General features: G+C 34.6%; 2 pseudogenes; both read right to left on the minus strand.

Annotated features, from left to right (window-relative positions):
* Positions 1–489: 489 nt before the first annotated feature.
* On the minus strand, positions 490–1618 carry LOC149144402 (protein BPS1, chloroplastic-like; annotated as a pseudogene).
* A 484-nt stretch (positions 1619–2102) lies between these two features.
* On the minus strand, positions 2103–3217 carry LOC149144403 (protein BPS1, chloroplastic-like; annotated as a pseudogene).
* Between the last annotated feature and the right edge of the window lie 18207 nt (positions 3218–21424).

The raw sequence follows: 21424 nt of genomic DNA on the forward strand, positions 1-21424 counted from the left end.
GATGCAAGTTGAATGAAGAAAAAAATAGTTATTACCATAAAATATCCCTAAGGGATGTTGTCCAGTGATGAATCCTGTCACAAGATGCAAGCCGATTAAAGAAAAAATGTGCATATAAAGATGGAAACATATTTGATTCTTTGAAATCCCTATCAATTTGAAACACTAATAAAATACAAAGACAGGATGTGAAGAAACAAAATACTCTACGAAGTCAGGATCACAAAACCAAAAAATTATACATATATTTAAAAACTCAAAGATTATGTATATATTTGAGAACTCAAAGATTACATATATTTGTCCATCAATATATACAAATACATATGGTGCAAAACTCATCCATCTGAAAAACCAGTAGTAAGCCCTAAGCATAACACACACCTCAATGCACTAGTAACTTATGGGAGTAGATGGAAACTCGTCTAACAAAAAAAAAAAAAAAAATACATGAAAATACAACTTTTGTCTTTGATAAACTCCATTCATTCACTTTTTCAAGGGTTCATCTTCAATTTGCATGTCGTTATCTCCAGAAAATCTGAGGCTGTCAAGCAAAGCATTTCTTCCTTTAAGAATAATCTTGAAAATGCATTGATCTATTGTGTGAGAGGATCTAAACCTTGGGAAAGAAAATATGCACTTTGTTGTAATTCTTGAACTACTTGTCTTATATGTTGTGCTTTCTCTGATCCCTCTGTGAGATGAAACTGTCTTTCATTTCCTCTTAGTATTTCTAGGGATAACATCTGAATCGTTAAGTGAAGATTTTTAACTGTTGCATTCAAACTCTCCAACTCTTTCAGAATTGTAACACAACCCATGGCGAACCCACCCTTGATTTCTTCATTCACATCTTGTTGCAACCTCATAAATGAAACTAACCACAAAAACTGATCAAGAATTATTAAGTCCACCAATGGATCAAAAGAACCCGTGAAGACATATACAAGAATACTGCAAATGAATATAGTTGTTGCCTTCACTCCATATATAGACCTAAATAGAACTCTGCTCTTGGTCAGGGATTTCACCTTCCTTAGGTGAAGTCTTTTACACATATCCTCTAATATGGAACACAACTCTCGATATTCCTGTTTGTTTGGGACACACCATTTTTCTCCCTAACTTTTGTTTCTCCTAACAATTCTCCCAAATGATCTTTGACATGAAATAGCTTGTTAGATGTTGGATTTCCATCAAAGGAATTCAACAAATGTAGTACATACTGGACTATAAGATGGTGATGATCGAGACATGAGATTTCAACATTCAATGCAATACAAATATCAAGCAGATTTACAGTGTCATTTAGATATTGATCAATCCATTTTTTATCCCATTTTTCTAAAGGAAACCAGAGATCCACAACTAAGGATCTCATATCACTATGCATTGTGAACAAGACTTCCATGGCATGTTGCATCCATGATATGTGTATAAAATCCTTTGGCTTATTTAGCTTGAGACACTCTAATATTTGTAATAAAGCAGTATCAAAACCTTTCAATATTTGATTAACCCTTACAGAGGAATTGAATGACCGCTTACGAATAAACATTCTAAAAGGATTTCTAAAGAATGAGGACATGGAATGACCATCATGCAGGCGACTCATGGTCAGATAAAGTTCTGACTCCTCTAACAATTGAAGGGATAAAAAGGAAACAATATGTAGAAAAGCTCCTACTTAAAAATGTTTTTGAACCAAATATTCCTCAGCGTGAACTAGAGGTTCGAAAGCACAACATATATATGCTTTGTTATGCAATTCTTGTGTCTACTTTGATCTGCCCCTTCAAGATTTGATCAATTTATTTAATTGTGAATATGTTATTATTACCTAATCAACACTTGCATGTTACATGAAATTCTTGGCAATCCGTTCAAACAAACATTGCAAACTTGCATCCATAGAGACAGGAAAGCATGGTCAATACCCATATATTACCTGGTATTACATATCAAGAACAAGAAATATAAAGAGTTGACCAAAATTCTCCCAAAAAAACAGGCCTTATAAGAAGGAATAACTTGTGAAAAACACAAACAATAAAAAATACATGAAAATACAACTTTTGTCTCTAATCAACTCCATTTGTTCACTTTTTAAAGAGTTCATGTTCAATTTATGTTTCGTTATCACCAGAAAATCTAAGGTTGTGAAGCAAAGCATTTCTTCCTTAAAATAATCTGGAAAATTCATTGATCTGTTATGTGAGAGGATCTAAAACTCGGGAAACCAAATATGCACTTTGTTGTAATTCTTGAACTGCTTGTCTTATTTGATATGCTTGCTCTGATCCCTCTGTGAGCCAAAATTATATTGCATTTACTCCTAGTATTTATAGGGATAACATATGAATCGTTAAGTGAAGATTTTTAACTGCTGCATTCAAACTCTCTAGCTCTTTCAGAACTGTAACACGACCCATGGAAAACCCACCCTTGATTTCTTCATTCACATCTTGTTACAACGTCATAAATGAAACTGAACACAAAAACTGATCAGGAATTCTTAAGTCCACCAATGGACCAGAAGAACCCATGAAGATAGATACAAGAATACTGCAAATGAATATAGTTGTTTCCTTCACCCCATATATAGCCCTCAATATAACTCTGCTCTTGGTCAAGGATTTCACCTTCCTTAGGTGAAGACTTTTACACATAGCCTCTAATATGGCAACACAATTCTCAATATTCTTGTTGGTTTGGGACACACCATTTTTCTCCCCAAATTTTGTTTCTCCTAAAAACTCTCCTAGATGATCTTTGGCACGAAATAACTTTTCAGATGATGGAATTCCATCAGAGAAATTCAGAAAATGCAATACATATTGGACTATAAGATGGCGGTGATCGAGACATGAGATTTCAACATTCAATGCAATACAAATATCAAGCAGATTTACAGTGTCATCTAGATGTTGATCAATCCATTTTTTATCCCATTTTTCTATGGGAAACCACATAACCACAACTAAGGATCTCATACCACTATGGATTGTGAAGAAGGCTTCCATGGCTTGTTGCATCCATGTCAAATCTATAAATCCTTTGGCTTATTCAGCTTGAGATTCTCTAATATTTGTAATAAAGGAGTCTCAAAACCTTTCAATATCTTATTAACCCTTGCAGAGGAATTGAATGATTGCTTAATAAAAATTCTAAAAGGATTTCCAAAGAACAAGGGCATGGAATGACCATCATGCATGTGACTCGGTCAAATAAAGAATTGACTCCTCTAACAATTGATGGGCTAAAAAGGCAAAAACATGTAGAAAAGCTCATATTTTTTTTAACCAAATATTCCTTAGTGTGAACCAAAGGTTTGAAAGCACAACACAAATACACTTGGTTATGCAATTTTGATGTCTACTATGATCTACCCCTTCAGGATTTGGTCAATTTATTTCATTGTGAAGATGTTATTATTACCTAATCGACACTTGCATGTTAGATGAAATTTTTGGTAATCTATTCAAACACACATTGCAAACCTGCATCCATAAAGATAGGAAAGCATGGTCAATACCCTTATATTACCTGACATTACATATCAAGAACAAGAAATCTAAAGAGTTGACAAAATTATCCCAAGAAAACAAACCCTATCAGAAGGAATCACTTGTGCAAAACGCAAATATTTTTATCCTTAGATCACCTTTGCAGAAATCGGCATAAAATACAACTAAATCCACCATAAGCATGGATCTCCCATTGAAAATTCTCTTTTAAAAAGCAGAGTTACCTCCACTCTACTTATCCTCTGGTATTTATGCAAACGGTGCCAAAGAAAGAGGAAAACCAATGAAAGGGGACAAAGAAGTAGTTGACTGACCAACATGACCAAAAGTTAAATTAAAAACTAGAAATATGCATTATTACAGTAAAAATCAACATAAAGTTCAGTCATTTAAGTTTATTTAAGAGTTTTTTCTTTTACCGATTTTGAATGATTGTTCATAGTTTAATTGTTTGGTTTTACCTCATAGGTGACGTTGGCTCCTAGAGATTTTGTTGTTGCAAACAATACTCTTGACATATGTCCTGTTCTCTACTTTGGCAACCTCCTTTGCAATCTTTCCAATGTCATTTCCAGATATAAACATCACATTCTTGACCTTTTGGCCCATCACTTCTAATCTTACTTGCAACCAACCAAACAAACAAATCCACACAAAACCCATGTTGCACCTCTAGGTTTGAGCTATTTGAATCTTTAATGAGATGCTCTCATTCACAAAACCCGATTTCAAAGGAAATTCAAGAGAAGAAACAACAGAGAAGCAAACCAAAGTTTGGGGGAAAATGGAACCCTACACCCAGTATTCTTGTACCATCCCACATTAAGGCCAAAGGAGGAATCATTGGTGGTAAGCAGATCATAAATTTCCTCATTGCAGATCTCCAAAATGATGACCTTAACCTTATACCTATTCCCCAAAACCCAATCTTCTCGACCATCCTCACCTGAATAGTCGCCCAATATACCATGCAAAGTTTTGTAAATGATCTCGGGCTCATTAGCACACCCAAACATGGTATGAATCTTCCCTGATCCAGTCAGCCCATACATCATAACAATGCATTTCCCACCCGTTTTTACCCCCATTAACCCTTGGCTCAACAAAATTCTTATAAATTGTCTCCAATCCATCCTTTTGTCCGAGTGAAACCCCAACAAGGCTGAAATACCTGTACCCCAATTCCGTCCTCACCTGAACTGTAGTGTCGTTAGGGAGCAACTAAATTGCATTTTGCTTCTCTTTTCTCTCTGGGTAATCAAAATTAGTTCCACAACCTCAAGTGGATGCTCTATGGCCAAAATTACATTAGGAGGAGGGTTGACGTTGTTTGAAGGATATATACTTGGGCGAGACATGAAATTCAAACGAGTCCTACAGTTGGGGTTGCCTGCGATGATGTAGTGCCATTTCGCGGTGACGGAGACAGAGCCATGGAATTTCTCTATATTCTTTCTCAAATCATCAAAATATTTGAATTTGTTGTCCTACAAGTCGATATATCACTGTTGGTTCGTTCCAAATAGTTGGTTTCTCATCTCCACCGCTTATTATGTAATGATTCAATGATGCAAATTATTTTAATCGTCTAACACATAAATTCATGATGTACAATGAAACACAGTGGCATGAGTGGGAGTTCTTCCCAGAGGGATCGCCTTACGACATAAATATATTTTAGATACTTGTTGAATCATCTCTTGTTATTCATGATCCTATAAGCTAAGTTTAATAACAATTAAATTATAAGCTAACATATCTAATATATGCTTATGGATATATTATAAGTAGTGATAAAACTCTTAAATGTAAATTTGGTTATTGATATTTATATTCTTCGTATAGTTTAATTAAATTAATTGTATTCATAGTTTTTATATTTATTTGATTTGTTTTTGCATATAAAGAACTAAGATTTTCTATAATTTACTCCATGAAGGTGTGGGGCCTATGTTTGTTTGTTTGTTTTTTTTAGCACAGTGAATTAGTAACTAGTTGAAGTAATCTAGGTCGTGGTATCTCATTATGCCAACTACTCGATCGTGCCACTAGGAGAGTTAATATAGGAGTTGAACATATGTACATTTAAAAAAACATGTAACATAATTCTTAACCATGGAGATTGAACTCCACTTTACCATGGAGGTTCTTAACTTGTAAATAAGTTTTGTTATAATATAATGGCCCAATATCATGGCTTATTAATACCTCATGCCCTAAAACCATACCTTATGTTCATGTGACCTTTTTTTTCTAATTAATCAATTTAATTAAAAATGCAAAAAAAAAACATAACTATTTTTTAAATAAATTTCTCGGTTAATAATATTGTTATATGATTTTTTTAAAATGTATATATGTTTAACTTTATCTTTTTTATCATTAATAATAACAATAATAATGTTACCCTCGATCAAGGTGGATGGACAAATGGTAATCAAGGTTGGTGGGATGCCCACCACCTTACCACCTCCTTCGACATTAAATAGACAGGGTGTTGGCATGGTCTGCCTGCCCCATGCAAGAGTATGTGAACTTTTTTCCCTCGACATTTGATGGACCACCTTTATCATTTAGCTCGTCCTGCATATCAGTTAGAGGTTGATGGGAATTTATGTTGGATTGGTGCTCTCCCCACTACAAGTGGGAATATTTCCTTGGCAACTCTTTAGTGATAGCCTAGTGAAAGGAGGAAGCTTAGACTCAGAGTTGTGTAACCTTCAACATTCTTTTGTGCCTGGGTTGCTTGCTTCCAGCTTTGAGGTGGCAAAGGGTTGGGTATTCATGCACCTCATTCCAACCCATATGTTTAGAAGGTCTTGCAGCATGAATTTGAAGTTGTTAGTTGGTTATGTGACTAAATTGGGCTTTGTTTTGCATCAACTCCATGGTTTCCTGTGGGGTACTCTATGGTTAATGCTATCTTCTGATGGTGGTGCATCTTTGCATGCTACGTAAGGGACAATGTTGTCTTGGGATATGAGGTACAATGGGTTCAAGCTCTAGATTTTCCTTTCCAATTATGTTGTTTCTTATTTTGTTTTTGAGTCTTACGGGTTTCATTCTAGAGATTTCTTTATAATTCTTTTGTGGGCTCTAGTTTTAGTTCTATGATATCTACTGATGGGAGGGGATCACTTCTTGGTGGTGGTGTGTAGTGTTTTCGCTTCAAGGGACTTTTTCCATAAACTTGGGTTACCTAGTTTCTTCTACCACCCTCTGCTTGTCTTCGGCCTCGGGTTGGATCAATCTCTTTCTCTTCTCCCAAGGTTGGTATCTGTCCTTAATCTTGTCACATGCTTTTCCTTTGGAGGCACTATGCCTCGAAAAATCATTGGCAGTCGAAGGGGTGTGGGGGTAGAAACCCGCAAGGTCATCTAAGGGCCTAGGATCAAGCTTGAGACGTCGGAGTCCTGTTTCACTAAGTCACCCTTCCAAACATCCATGATGAAATTCTCTAGCTAGAATCTCATGCTATCAATGGTCATAACGCATATTTTGATTCTGAGATCATGGAGGAAGTTGCTAACTGGATTTCTAGCCCTGGACATACCAAGGGAATATGGAACTTGTATCTAAACTCAGTCACCTTATATTAACAATTGAAAACCATTTAAGAGTCTTAAAAGAGAAACATGAGGATCGAAAAGACATTATAGCTTCCTTGAATGAGATTCAAAGGGTGCAACGTCATCAATGCTCATGTTTGGTCAGTCTGGATGCTCATTTGGATCATGTGGAGAGCCACCTTCAATGTGAACTCAAACTTTCTACTCCTCTTAGCTCTAATTCAAAGGACTTGCCCCGGTGTCCTCATCAATTCTTAAGCTTTGATTATGTTTTTTTATAGCTTTTTTGTTTCTTTATGGTTATTATCATTGTAATATATAGTTGTTATCGATCATGGACTCTATATTTTGACTCTTCCTAGTAAATTATTGGTGAACAGATCTTGTTTCCCTATGCAAATTGAGACAAATAATGCATTGAACTGCGCTAATTTGAGATGGGTAGAATTATGTAATTCACAATTTTGAGAAAATATAATTCAACTTACAAATAATAATAATAGCAATTTTAGATAAAGTTATAATTTAGTTAATTCTTATGATTACTAATAAAAAGTCATACACACACACATGTATGGATATTTGGCCATTTTTTTTCCTATTTCCGCTTTATGAACCATTGTTTTCCAATAAGAATTTAATTCTCTTCCTGTCAAAAAAATAAAAACAAAAACAATCACTTATTGATTTGAGGCTTTTGCGATCTATATTTTGTGTAGTGTTATCTTTCGGAGTCATCGTCTATGTTTTGAGTGTAAATATTTATTTAATAAATAAATAAATATTTACACTCAAAATATAACGAAATAAATGATCAAAATAATTTGTATAACCTTAACCTTAGACAAAAACTAATAAATACTATGTTATTTAATTGATTAAAGTATTATCACAAAAAGCATATAATGTATCAAATTCTTTTAAAACATGCACTAAATTTGAAACTTGATGATAATTATCTAAAAAATATACATAGTTTAAAGAACGTTTTTAATTAAAAAATAATAATTTAATTTTAAATAATTGCGCTAAGTGGCGCTTTACAACCCATTATACGAGAGATGTATAGGCGTTAGATGTAAACATTATATATATATATATATATATTGTAATTTTGTTTTTACTAATAAAATTAAGAACATTTTTTTAGATAAAAGAAAATCATATTCTACATATCACATTAAAATATATAACATATAAAGATGACATGTTGTTAGAAGAGACATGCCATCGAGGAATGAGGGCTTTGTGGCACTTTGGTGGTTTTACAATCACGTAAACATTACTGTGCTAGGAACCTGATGTTGCAGTTCTAGGGTTTTCTTTGCAATGAAATCTATGGATGCTGAGTCAAACACTCTTGTTGTTCACGAGGAAGAATTGCTGGATTTTATGGAGGAACCAATAGATTCAGACATGATTTTATGACTTAGGAACCATTGGAAAATGAGGTGCCCACATGACAATTAGACGACATAAACAGGAATAATGACCTAGAAATTCAAAAGTTACATTTGAAGTTTTAATCGAAGAAAACAAATACCCTCCCCTAGGGTTTGCTACAAAAAACTCCTTAATTTTTCGAAGCCTGGGCTTTGAGTTGATACCCGCAGAAGTGAACGACAAGGGTTTCCAATCTCTAAATGGGGATGTAGTAGCACATTTTTTTAACTCAGAACCTGTTGGGATAGCAGTAGAAGACCAAGCAAAACCCCTTCCTAGTGTACAAGCTAATTTTCTAGAAGGTGATGAGGGGAATGAAGCAAGCCATCTTCTTCAAGGACCTGAGGTGGGAGAGTTATTTGGGCACATTGAGGAGGGTGTGCTAGCAAACCCTAATCTGGTTAATTATTTTGATCAGACAGTGGTAGATATTTTTTTGTTTGGAGAACAGTTTGAAACCCTAAAGGGGTTGGAAAGCACAAGTGCAGAGCCAGAATCCCCCCAAAAATGGAAAAAGGGTAAGACCATAAGCTGAAAGAGGGGAACAAAAACTTGGTGGTGGATAAGAGAGTTTCGCTGGACAAGGTAATGGAAACATCTGAAAAATTGATAGTTGGTCAAGCCAGAGGTAGGAAATTCCCTCAAGATTTTTTGCAAGAATGGGTAGCAAAGGCAGGGAAGGAGGCGGTCACCGAAACCCTGAAAGTAACCTCCCTTACTCATTGATGGTTTATGGCATATCTCTAATAAGGTAAAGAGGTTCATGGGGTTTTGAATAGAAATTGGTGCATTAAATCTGTTCCTGCCATTATGAAACTATGACACCCTTCATTTGATGCTAACCATGAAAATATTGACATGGTTCATGTAGAGTCTCTAAAATGTATTCAAAGTATAATCCACTTTCACCTTTATCACCACCATTTCACTCACATGTCACAACTCCATGACCATATAACTTTTCATTAGCCTCCATTTTCATAATTATATGGGTTACCTTTGTGTTTTCCAAAAGTTAGTGATTTCTAATATTATAAGTGAATTAAATGGTTAAAATTTAGAAAAATGACATATACTTGCTAATACTTAAAAGTGGCTTGAGTTTCATGACATGTGTAGGTCATTTGGAAGCTTCAAAGGCACCCTTATGTGGCCTCCAATACTCAAATTCGAATTATCTTCAAGATATGGAAGAAGATTTGGATAAAGGTCAAAGAGGATATGTGTCTCATCATTACCTATTTGAGTTGTAACTCTATGAGATTTTCTAGGGATCTAGGGAGAGAATAATGGACCTCCATTAATGAGGTAGCTTCTTATGTTTTTGTATAAATAGGAGAGCCTTCTCCTTTGAAAGGCATGTGTAAAGTTGGGGAAATGCTCATGTTTTGAATATAGAATTTGGATTTGGCACCATGCTCATGAGCGATGTTCACTTTGATTTGGTTATGCTTGCATTTGGAGCCTCTCAACTTTCCATCCCTCATGCTTTTGGATTGGCCACCTATAATGTGTGAGATTTATTATTTTTCATAGATTAAGATTTATTGTTTTTCATAGATTAAGATTTATTTCTTTCATATATTTTCCTGTGTGAGAGGTTAAGAGTGATTGTTTTTATTTGCTTTCATATCTAGAGGTTAAGAATGATTTTTTTTTTTAATCATGTGGTTTTGATTATTAATTTCATAGGATCTCGATTTGATAATGCACACTTGATCCCTTAGAGTAGATTTCATTTCATGCAATTTCATTTCTTCAAGTGTTGTAGATCAAGATTTCAATTCCTGCAAGTGTGATAGATTAAGATTTTAATTCCACGCATTGTACTATAATTTCTTTTGAATTGATTGTTGAATTAGAATAGGTAAATTTGTTTTTTCATTATTTGGTTTCGTAGTTAGATTGATCTAAATTGAAAGTTAACTTCTAGCATATATAGTGCACGCATGCTTCACAAGTTTTAGGAAACCCCGGGGTTGACAATTAAATGATAGGTAATTAATTTGCCTCAACGTTTTGGCGTCGTTGCTGGGGAAGTGTGCATAAGAACTAGCTTTCAGTCTAGAGTTCATATTTATTTATTATTTATATATATATATTTTAGATGCATGATTACAAAATGTAGATGCATAAATCATTTAGTTGCATATCGTTTTTATAAATAAATAAATAAATAAATAAATAAATATATATATATATATATATATATATAAACCTTCAATCACCTACCACCCCCACTATATCACGTGGTGCAGTAAGAGCCACACATCCACATCATGAATTCTTATTTTTGTAGGTAGAAGAGATGACAAAGGAGGATGAAGAAATGGATGGAGATCCTTTTGGATTTCCCATTCAAGAAACTGATGTCAATGTTCAAATGAAGAACATCCCTCCATCCATACTTCCTAACTTCAAAGGTATGAGATTAGAAGACTCAAAAACTTTTCTTTTTGAATTTGAAATCATTTGTAGATCTTATGGCTACTCATTACACATTCAAAAATTGAATTTGTTTCCAACAACATTGAAGGATAAAGCTCTTAGATGGTTCATGACTTTAGGAACAAATTCTATAAGGACATGGGATGATATGAAAAGAGTATTTTTGGAAAAATATAAAAATCATTATAAACATCACGGCCTTAGAAATGAAGTCTTTAAGATGAATAAAAAAGAGGATGAAAATCTAGAAGACCTAGTGGAGAGATTTACTTATAATATCAAAAGATCTAAAATGCATAATTTAGGATCAGACATATTAAAAACTCTCCTACTAAATGCTATAAAGGATGAATGGATTGATCTTCTTAACCTGGTGGGAAAAGGAGATGTTTATCAATTGTCATTTCAAGAGATTTGTGAACTATGCAAGAACATATCAAGAGGAAAAACAAAGTATGGAAGATCTCCTCAAGATCTAGTTACAACAAGGGAAAGTAAGTTGACAATGGGATTAGTAAGTCAAACTGAACTTAAGAACTTGGTAAACATTCTTGGTAACTTAAATGAACAAATTGAGATGCTAAGAATGCAAAACAAGAAAAAAGTTGAAAATGTTGCTTTGCATGAATGTCCACTTGATAACATTAAAATTTGTAAAATTTGTGCAAGATCACATGCTACTAAAGATTGCCCATCATTACCAGGGTTAAAGGCAGTTTACCAAAAGGATAATGGAGTGAATCAAGCTCCAAGAGGACCATGCTAGCCTCATCAACCCAATATAGTGCAATATCATTGTGCACAATTTCAGGGTTATGCACAACAATCTCAAAGTAATTGGCAAACACCTTTGCCTTGGCAACCTTGGCCATATCAATCCAAATCTCAAAACCAATCTTGGAAACAAGCTTGGGAAGAGACTTATAGAGGAAATCCATCATATACTCAATATTTCCCTCACTATCCTCAATACAAATATCAATGTTATTCATACCATTCACCTCCACCACAACATCAATTTCATTCTCAATTAATCTCAATTCAACCTTTTCCATTACCACACACATAAACACCCCAAAGATCCATTCCCACTCCACTACCTGCACAACCATTTCGAATCCCCAACAATAAAACACCTCAATCCACTTACAATGTTGAGGTATTGCAAAATGATTCACCAGCTGTCATTGAAGAACAACAACCAGAAGAAGAAGATTCAAATAAGATCCAAGAATCATGGATGCCCATCAATAAAGAGCACTTGTTGGAACCTAAGATTGAAAAGTTTCATGCATGCCTATCACCAGATTCTATGAATGGAGATCACATATGTGAGGACTTGCATGGCATGATAGAAGGAAGCCAAGGAAGACAAGATTATATTGAATCTTGGTTCAAGACAATCATTGGATCCCAGTATTCCATTCTTCAGTGTCTTCTGACATCATCTCAATCAAGACAATTGGTCTCTCATACACGGGTACGTATCAAAGAATATATTTCAAACCTCCATATGAGTATATCTATCATTTTGTTACATACATGGCTCCATTGGAAACATTCATATACTTAAAAAATAAAAAAAAATCAAATAGATAAATTAGGAAAAAATAAAATCAAACTTGATTACATTTTTTTTAAGTTCTTGATTGCATTTTTTTTTAAGTTTTTGATTGCATTTTTTTTTTAAGTTTTTAGACTTTAAAATATTTAGATTTTTATTTATTTTCTTACATTTTTCATTAACCTCACAAAAATATTTTCAATAAAAAATCATGTTAGATTTTCTTAAAAAAAAACATTTTTTTTTAAATAAACCAAACAAAACAAAAACCAAAAACAAAACACAAATAAAAAAAATTATATTAAAAAACAAAATCATTTAAAAAAAATTAATAAAACAAAAAAAACTAAATAAATAAAAATAATCTTTTAAAATTATATTAATAAAACAAGAAAAACTAAATAAATAAAAATACAAAACAAAACATTAAAAAATAAACAATAAAACAAAACAATTAACAAAAACCATAATAAAAAAACAACGCATGCATACAAAACTCATGAAGGGTTGATGAGGTTGAATCAATAGTAGTCATGGTAGGTAAAAACATGAACGCAAATCGTAATCTTGGGCTTCGACCTTATACAAAACCTGCAAATAAAAATATATGTAATACATATCCAGATCCGAGCGTTGGTTAATATTTTTGCCTGAGCTGCAACAATAGAAACATTGATTTATAAAATGATGATTTGTTGGGTGAATTCAGTGGTTAGATCTGTTTTTTCCCTTGGCGGTGGAATACACATTGCAGTTTGAGCTTTGGCCTCGAAACAAACCTGCAAGAACATTTAAAAAATCAACTCTGCAAATAAAACATTCAATAGATCTTACCATGGGCAAAGGAATGGTTTGCGAATGCTGAAGGTTGCAAAGGAATTTGATTTGCACCAGACATGAGCCATAACAATCTCCAGCAATTCTAGAATGCAACCATTATTTAATTTCAAGACCCATCAGTTACCTGAGCATTTGCCAGAAATGCGTAGCATCTTAAAAACATCGTTTTTGAAACACGATTTTTGGCCAATTGAAAATGAATTTCAAAAAACTAAAACGTGGGTTTTCTTCAAAACAGGGTCAATTATAATACCCAGGAGCGATTTTCTTAAATTCTTAACCGATTGGGAGATATTCAGGGTTCTCTGGAGCCCTATTTGGCAAATTGCGTGAGAAAAAACGGTTTTTAATTAATCAACAGAGACAGTTGCGGCCATTCGGTTTTCTCCTACAAAAAATCCGCCAAGAATTTGGCCTCCCTGATCTATGGGAGGTAGATCTGCCACGTAGATGCTGAGATGTGGATCATCGTTTTCTCACATTGCTTGTCGTTTGCTGGATTTTGGCGAGGTTTGCCAAGAAAGGGGTGTTTTGCCAACAAAGAGTTTCGGTTCTAGATTCGGTGAAGAACCTTTTATTGAATCTCCCAATAATTCGATTTATTTATGGTGAATGAACATTTCAGGCTTCCAGCCCATCATCATCATTGACAACAGTTTTTCCTTCAGACCAATGTTCATCCATCGTTTCACATATTTCCGATTTGCCTCCTCTTGAACAATCAGGGAAGAAAAATGACAAATCTAACGCAGTTGTTACAACTCTCATTATTACTGCAATATCCACTCTACTCGCTGGAGTGTTTTCTAACTTGTACAAAAAGTTCGCCACTGGTAGGCATAAGTCGAATGAGCAAGATGATGATAGGCATCTTCTAACTTCAAGCATAGACAACAGATCAATTAATCAGTCTATTTGTGTATTTCAGTTTGTATATTTATTTTACTTTTTAATTTTGTAAATATTTCATTAATTTTTAGATTGTGCGTTTTATTATTATTTTTTGAAAATTGCCATGGAAAATTGTCATTAAAAAAATTGATGTGAAATTCATTTAGTGATTGGAGAAAATTGAGAAAAAGTTGTTGTGATGGTCCACTCAAACACACCTGTCGAAGCAAGAATAAAAAAATATATAAAAAAAAATAGAAATAATAATAATAATAATAAATGTTCTTTTTACTAATTTTCCTCGAAGAAGTATTGATTAATTTGAAGATTGGACTCGTTATTTGTTCATAACAAAAATGCATAGTTGTGTGTACTTAACTGTCTGTTAAGGATTTTAGCTACAGAAACTGCGCAATTCTGCAGTTGAACCACAATTCTGCAGCTATGTATTTAACTCAATGATCTACTTGTCAACAATGCATTCTAATTCTAAAATCATGATCAACATTTATTGGTTTTGTCTAATGATGATGTTTTCAAGCATGATGCAGGAAAGAAGAAGAACTATGAAGGCGTTTTATCAACAAGATCAATTGATGAATTTTTTTTATTGAGGATTCTTTTGCAGGAATCATTAAGCATTCACAAATAATATTTCTTTATCTTTATGAAATGCTATGATTCAAGCATAAATTGAGGAAATTGTTTTCTTTTAGAAATTGGATTTATTATCACAATTATGAAATCAGACTAACCATTTGAAATGAAGACACGTCATGAACCTGTTAATTATGCAAATTTTTCATATGTATCTAGAAGAAATTGATCACTTCTCTTTGAACACACGTTTTATTGCAATCTTATTGCCATGTTTTTTTTTAGGTTCCAGGACAATCGAAGAATTGAAGGAAGCCATTTTATGCATGGTTGGTTTTCTACGACCAATTTCAAGAAATATAAACCAATTGAATCCATTTCTATCATCCATAAATGCCATCATTTTTCCTCTCCAAACTCACAAGCTATCCAAGCATTTTTGCTAAGCATCGTCATCACCATTTTCCTTGCAAAGAGTCACATGTTTCCTTCACATTTTCCATAATTTCCATTCATTAACCCATTAATAGAGACATTTAGCTTGCTTACATGCTGATTTGTCATTTTGCTTTCCGTTCGCTTGTTTACTCTCTTGTCATTTTCCTTTCCATCAAATAAACCTTGATCCACTGCAAAATTTTTCATTCATAGACCTTCCAAAATCATCATTTCATACCCGTGTTAGATGATGGAGGATTCATTAAGGCCTCCCTTCTAACAAGTCTTGGCATATCAACACTAGCACATTATCTAGGTTCAAGGCTAGAGTCCTTATTAGTACCTTGAAGCTTGTATGCATCAATGACAAGTTCTCTCACCAATAATCATGGGAATACATCAATGTTCCTTGATCGTTGGATCTTGCAAATGGCTTGACATCAACTCATCTATTCGCACTTTGCAAGATGTGCTTAGGTACCTTGGCACTCATTGACATTAATGGCGAGTTTGCCTTGCATTGGTTGACAACATTCATTAATGGTTGGTAATCCAATGACTTCTCTTCATGCTCGACAACAACACATTCATTCGCATGACTAGAATTGTACCATTGGGTTTTGTAGTAGGTGAAGATTATCATTTCAACATTTTGCAGCAGATACAATAGATCTAGCAGTAGAAATAAAGAATCCAATTTCACCACCTCATCCACCATTTATGCAACCAAGGAGCAGATGAAATTCTACATTCTATTCCATGATCCAACAGCAGTTACAACGTCTCTACATATGCACAGTTTGTCCACTTCCTAGGTAAGTAAAGGTATGTTATTTTCTAGCTTTTAATCATAGAATTCCTTGAATACTGAAGTTATAATTTTTGGAAAGTACTTCACCATATTTCCTTTCTCGTTTGAAAAATTGTAAACACCTTTAGTTGGGGGGAAGGGACATCCATTTATTATCACATCCATATCACTTCATTCCATTTCAATTCATTTCATCCTAACATACTTGTCCTAATCATTATGATTGCATCATGGTTCAAAAGTTATGTGATTTGCGAATAAATGCCTAAATGATGAGCATATTATATGGCTGATTTATCCATTCTTAAACATGTTCAATGAATCTTGCTGCAACAAAAAAAAACAAGGTATTGAAACACAAGAACCAATACTAATTAAGATTTGGTTGTCACACAAGAACCAACCAAACATGTTTCAGTTCAATGTATGACAAGGAATACTTTGCAAAATGAAATAAAATTGTCAAATGCTATCAAATGCAAAGTTTAAGGACATATGATATAAGCCAAGCTTATTCAAAAGCAAATCACGATTAAGCAATGCAGTAGATTGCATGAGGACATGCAATAACGTCAATTGGGGGGAATGTAGAGTCTCCAAAATGTATTCAAAGTACCATCCACTTTCACCTTTATCACCACCATTTCACTCACATGTCACAACCCCATGACCATATAACCTTTCATTAGCTTCCATTTTCATAATTATATGGGTTACCTTTGTGTTTTCCAAAAGTTAATGATTTCTAGTATTATAAGTGAATTAAATGGTTAAATTTTAGAAAAATGACATATACTTGCTAATACTTAAAAGTGGCTTGAGTTTCATGACATGTGTAGGTCAATTGGAAGCTTCCAAGGCACCTTTATGTGGCCTCCAATACTCAAATTCGAATTATCTTCAAGATATGGAAGAAGATTTGGACAAAGGTCAAAGAGGATGTATGTCTCATCATTATCTATTTGAGTTGTAACTCTATGAGATTTTCTAGGGATCTAGGGAGAGAATAATGGACCTCCATTAATGAGGTAGCTTTTTATGTTTTTGTATAAATAGGAGAGCCTTCTCCTTTGAAAGACGTGTAAAGTTGGGGAAATGCTCATGTTTTGAATATAGAATTTGGCTTTGGCACCATGCTCATGAGTGATGTTCACTTTGATTTGGTTATACTTGCATTTGGAGCCTCTCAACTTTCCATCACTCATGCTTTTGGATTGGCCACTTATAATGTGTGAGATTTATTATTTTTCATAGATTAAGATTTATTGTTTTTCATAGATTAAGATTTATTTATTTCATATCTTTTCCTGTGTGAGAGGTTAAGAGTGATTGTTTTTATTTGCTTTCATATCTAGAGGTTAAGAATGATTGTTTTTTATTTCATTTCATATCATGTGGTTTTGATTATTCATTTCATAGGATCCTGATTTGATAATGCACACATGATCCCTTAGAGTAGATTTCATTTCATGCAATTTCATTTCTGCAAGTGTGGTAGATCAAGATTTCAATTCCTGCAAGTGTGATAGATTAAGATTTCAATTCCACGCACTGTACTATAATTTATTTTGAATTGATTGTTGAATTAGAATAGGCGAATTTGGTTTGTCATTATTTGGTTTCATAGTTAGATTGATGTAAATTGAAAGTTAATTTCTAGCATATGTAGTGCACGCATGCTTCGCAAGTTTTACGAAACCCCCGGGTTGACAATTAAATGATAAGTAATTAATTTGCCTCAACAGTTCCTATATGGGTTGGGATGATTGGACTCCTCCACAATTATGGACTTCTAATATGTTTAAATGCATAGATGATAACCTAGGTACATTCCTAGAAGCGGACATTTCTTTTTGTGCAGTAATAGGAAATCCATGGTGCATATTCTGCTAAGCTTAAACCCTCATGATGGTTTCATAGACGAGCTAATCATCAATTTTAGAGGCTACTCATGTAGTCAAACCCTAGACTCTGAAGGCTTCCCATTTCATTGTCATCGTTGTCACAAGATTGGGCACTTGATAAGAGATTATCCAACTCCATGCACGGGTAAATTAGGACGTCAGGGTTGTGAAGGGAAGGATGAAGTTTGGATCAATAGGGATGTCAAATGGAAGAGTTTTGTGCAAAAGATCAACTAGAAGCAAATGAGCCAAGGGTGAAAAGGGTTATGAGGGATGTAACTATAATGGTGAACATGTAGCGGATGGAAGGACCAAGCGTGGACCAAATGGACATAAAGGAACCTATGTAGGGCCTTGAAGAAAGAGACCTTTAAGGAACTTTGTCAACTAGAGAGGCCATCTTTCTGGGTAAATGCTCTCCTCTGCCCAAGGTTAGCAATTTAATTAGTTCTATGATTATGCTTGATATGAATGCTAAAAATCCTCAATATTGATTCAACGATGCCCTCTACTCCAACCTATGAGCATGAGCCCACATACCCTAATCCCTCTTCTTTTATTTGTACCCCTCCCAATAAATTTTCTTTATCTAGGGTTCATTTGGAGCAATCAAATCCTATGGTTCCCTACAATCTTCATTCTAGAGATGGAAAAAGGGATACCCTTGAAAGTGTGAGTGGTCTTGATAAATTTTCCCCATTCAAGCCTAGACAGAAGATAAGGGGTAGAAAATCCTTCATGACTAGGGCCAAACACAAAGCCAAAGTGTAAATTGGGGAGGGAAAACAAAAATCTATTAATGGGGTTCTTATAGCACTAAAAACCCTTGATTCAGTTTCACCATGATGGTTTTATATTTTAATTGCAGGGGCTTGGCTACCTTGTTGAAAAAGTTGGCCCTAAAGAATTCGATTCACTAAGTCAAAGTGGATGTCATTTTTTGTTATGAAACCAGCTCAAGAAAAGATAGAAAAGAAAGATCGACGCCTTAGAATTCAGCCTCTTCGAGGGGGCAACCTCCTTTACATTACATAAATGAACAATTCTTGGATGATACAAATGAAAATACCTCCTTTTATATATAGGAGTCTAAGTGGTCCCAATACAATCAAAGCCTACATAACAATAATATTGTAGGGCACAACAGTAACAATAGTGGGCTTCTATGTGGCACAATAGTAACACTATGGGCACTACATGGGTACATCAATATAATAAGTGGGTTGTACTAATAACAATAAGGGGTTACACTAGTAGTATAGGGGCCTAACATGCCCCTCTCCTTCAAAAAGCGTTGTCCTCAACGCTTGAGTAGTTCTGGATATTTCTGCATAAAATTCTCATCCTCCCATGTGGAATCTTCAGCGGATAAGTTCTTCCACTTGATAAGGTACTCTGAAATTGATCGATTTCGTAGCTGTCGAGTTCTTGTTTCTATAACTGCTTCCGGTTCCAATATAATTTTTCCTTCCTCGTCAAGTTCTGGCAATATTGTTTGAACTGGGAGCTTGTCGCCTATAACCTTCTTTAAGCATGAAACATGGAAAACTGGGTGCAATCGAGAAGCTGCAGGAAGCTCCAATTTGTATGCCATAGTACCAATCTTTTGCAACACCTTGTACGGACCATAATACTTTGGTGATAATTTATTATCCTTCTTAGCTTGCTTGAGGGACATTTTCTTATATGGTTGTAGCCGTAGGAATACCCAATCACCTACATCAAAACTTCTTTCACTGCGATGTTGATCTGCCTGTTGTTTCATTCTATTCTGTGCCAACACAAGGTTATCCTTTAAGAGTTGGAGGACTTGTTGTTGATGTTCGATGTGATGTTCCACTGCCTGAACCTTAGAATTTTCTCTTAAATATGATGTGATGGATGGTGGTTGATACCCATAAAGTGCCATAAATGGGGTCATTTTTGTTGCTGTATGAAAGGAAGTGTTATACCACCATTCAGCCAGAGGCAACCATTTGACCCATTGTGTCTGTTTATCAGATACAAAGCAACGAAGATATCCTTCCAAACATTTGTTTACTATCTCAGTTTGCCCATCAGATTGAGGATGATAAGATGAGCTATGAGCTAACTGAGTACCAAGACAAGAAAATAATTTTGTCCAAAAATTTCCAGTGAAAATGGGATCTCTGTCACTTACAATAATCTTTGGGTTTCCATGTAGCTTTTGAATTGTTTCCATAAATGCAGTAGAAACTGTACTGGCTTTAAATGGATGTGATAATGCACAAAAGTGTGCATACTTGGTAAGTCTGTCAACTACCACCATGATGACACTCTTTCCCTCAGACTTGGGTAAACCTGTGATAAAATCCATTGAAACCTCCTCCCAACGTTGGCTTGGAATGGATAAAGGTTGTAATAGACCTGGTGTCTTAATTGTTTCAACTTTATTTTGTTGGCAAACCAAACATTCTGCCACAAACTTTTGAATATCTGATTTAAGGCCATCCCAAAAAAATTCCTTCTTAACCCTGTGGTAAGTTTTTAAAAATCCTGAGTGCCCTCCTAAGGGAGAAGTGTGCAATTCCATAAGAATCTTTTGTTTTAGCTGGGAATTCTTACAGAGGTATAAGCGATCTTTGTACCATAACGAATCATTTTTCCAGCTAAATGTATCAGACGTACTGGAATCTTGTTGTAGCTTTCGAATAAGTGCCCACACTTCTTCGTCATTCTTCCATTCCTCCCTTGCTTCATTTATCCAATCTGGTTGGATAATAGAAATGGCGCACAACAATGCTTCCACATCCTCATCCTTTCTTGAGAGTGCATCTGCCACCACATTTTGCTTCCCTTTTTTGTAGATGATTTCAAAGTCATAACCCAACATCTTTGTGACCCACTTTTGTTGCTCTTCAGAGGATAATCTTTGTTCTAAAAAGTATTTAAGGCTATCATGATCCGTTTTTACCTTGAAGTGTCTTCCCATTAGGTAGGGTCGCCATTTCTTAAGTGCATGGAGTATTGCCAACATTTCCTTCTCATAAATAGCTTTTCTTAAAAACTTTCCCTTGATTGGACGACTTTCAAAAGCAATGGGTCTTTCATCTTGCATTAGAACAGCACCAATTCCATTTCCTGAAGCATCACATTCCACAATAAAGGTTTTTGTGAAGTCCGGTGTAGCTAAGACCGGTGCTTGGCACATTGCCTCTTTAAGATGTTCAAAGGCCTTTGTTGCTTCCGGAGTCCATGAAAATGCATCTTTCTTCAATAATGTTGTTAGAGGTGCTGCTATTCTCCCATAATTCTTAACAAACTTGCGATAATACCCTGTCAACCCAAGAAATCCTCGCAGATGCTTTATGGATGTGGGGATTTTCCATTCCTTAATGGCTTTAATTTTGCTAGGGTCTACCTTAACT

The sequence above is a fragment of the Pinus tabuliformis genome, chromosome X, assembly GCF_031772625.1.
Source record: "Pinus tabuliformis cultivar Carrire ecotype Pingquan chromosome X, CPIR1, whole genome shotgun sequence".
Taxonomy (NCBI): Eukaryota; Viridiplantae; Streptophyta; class Pinopsida; order Pinales; family Pinaceae; genus Pinus; species Pinus tabuliformis.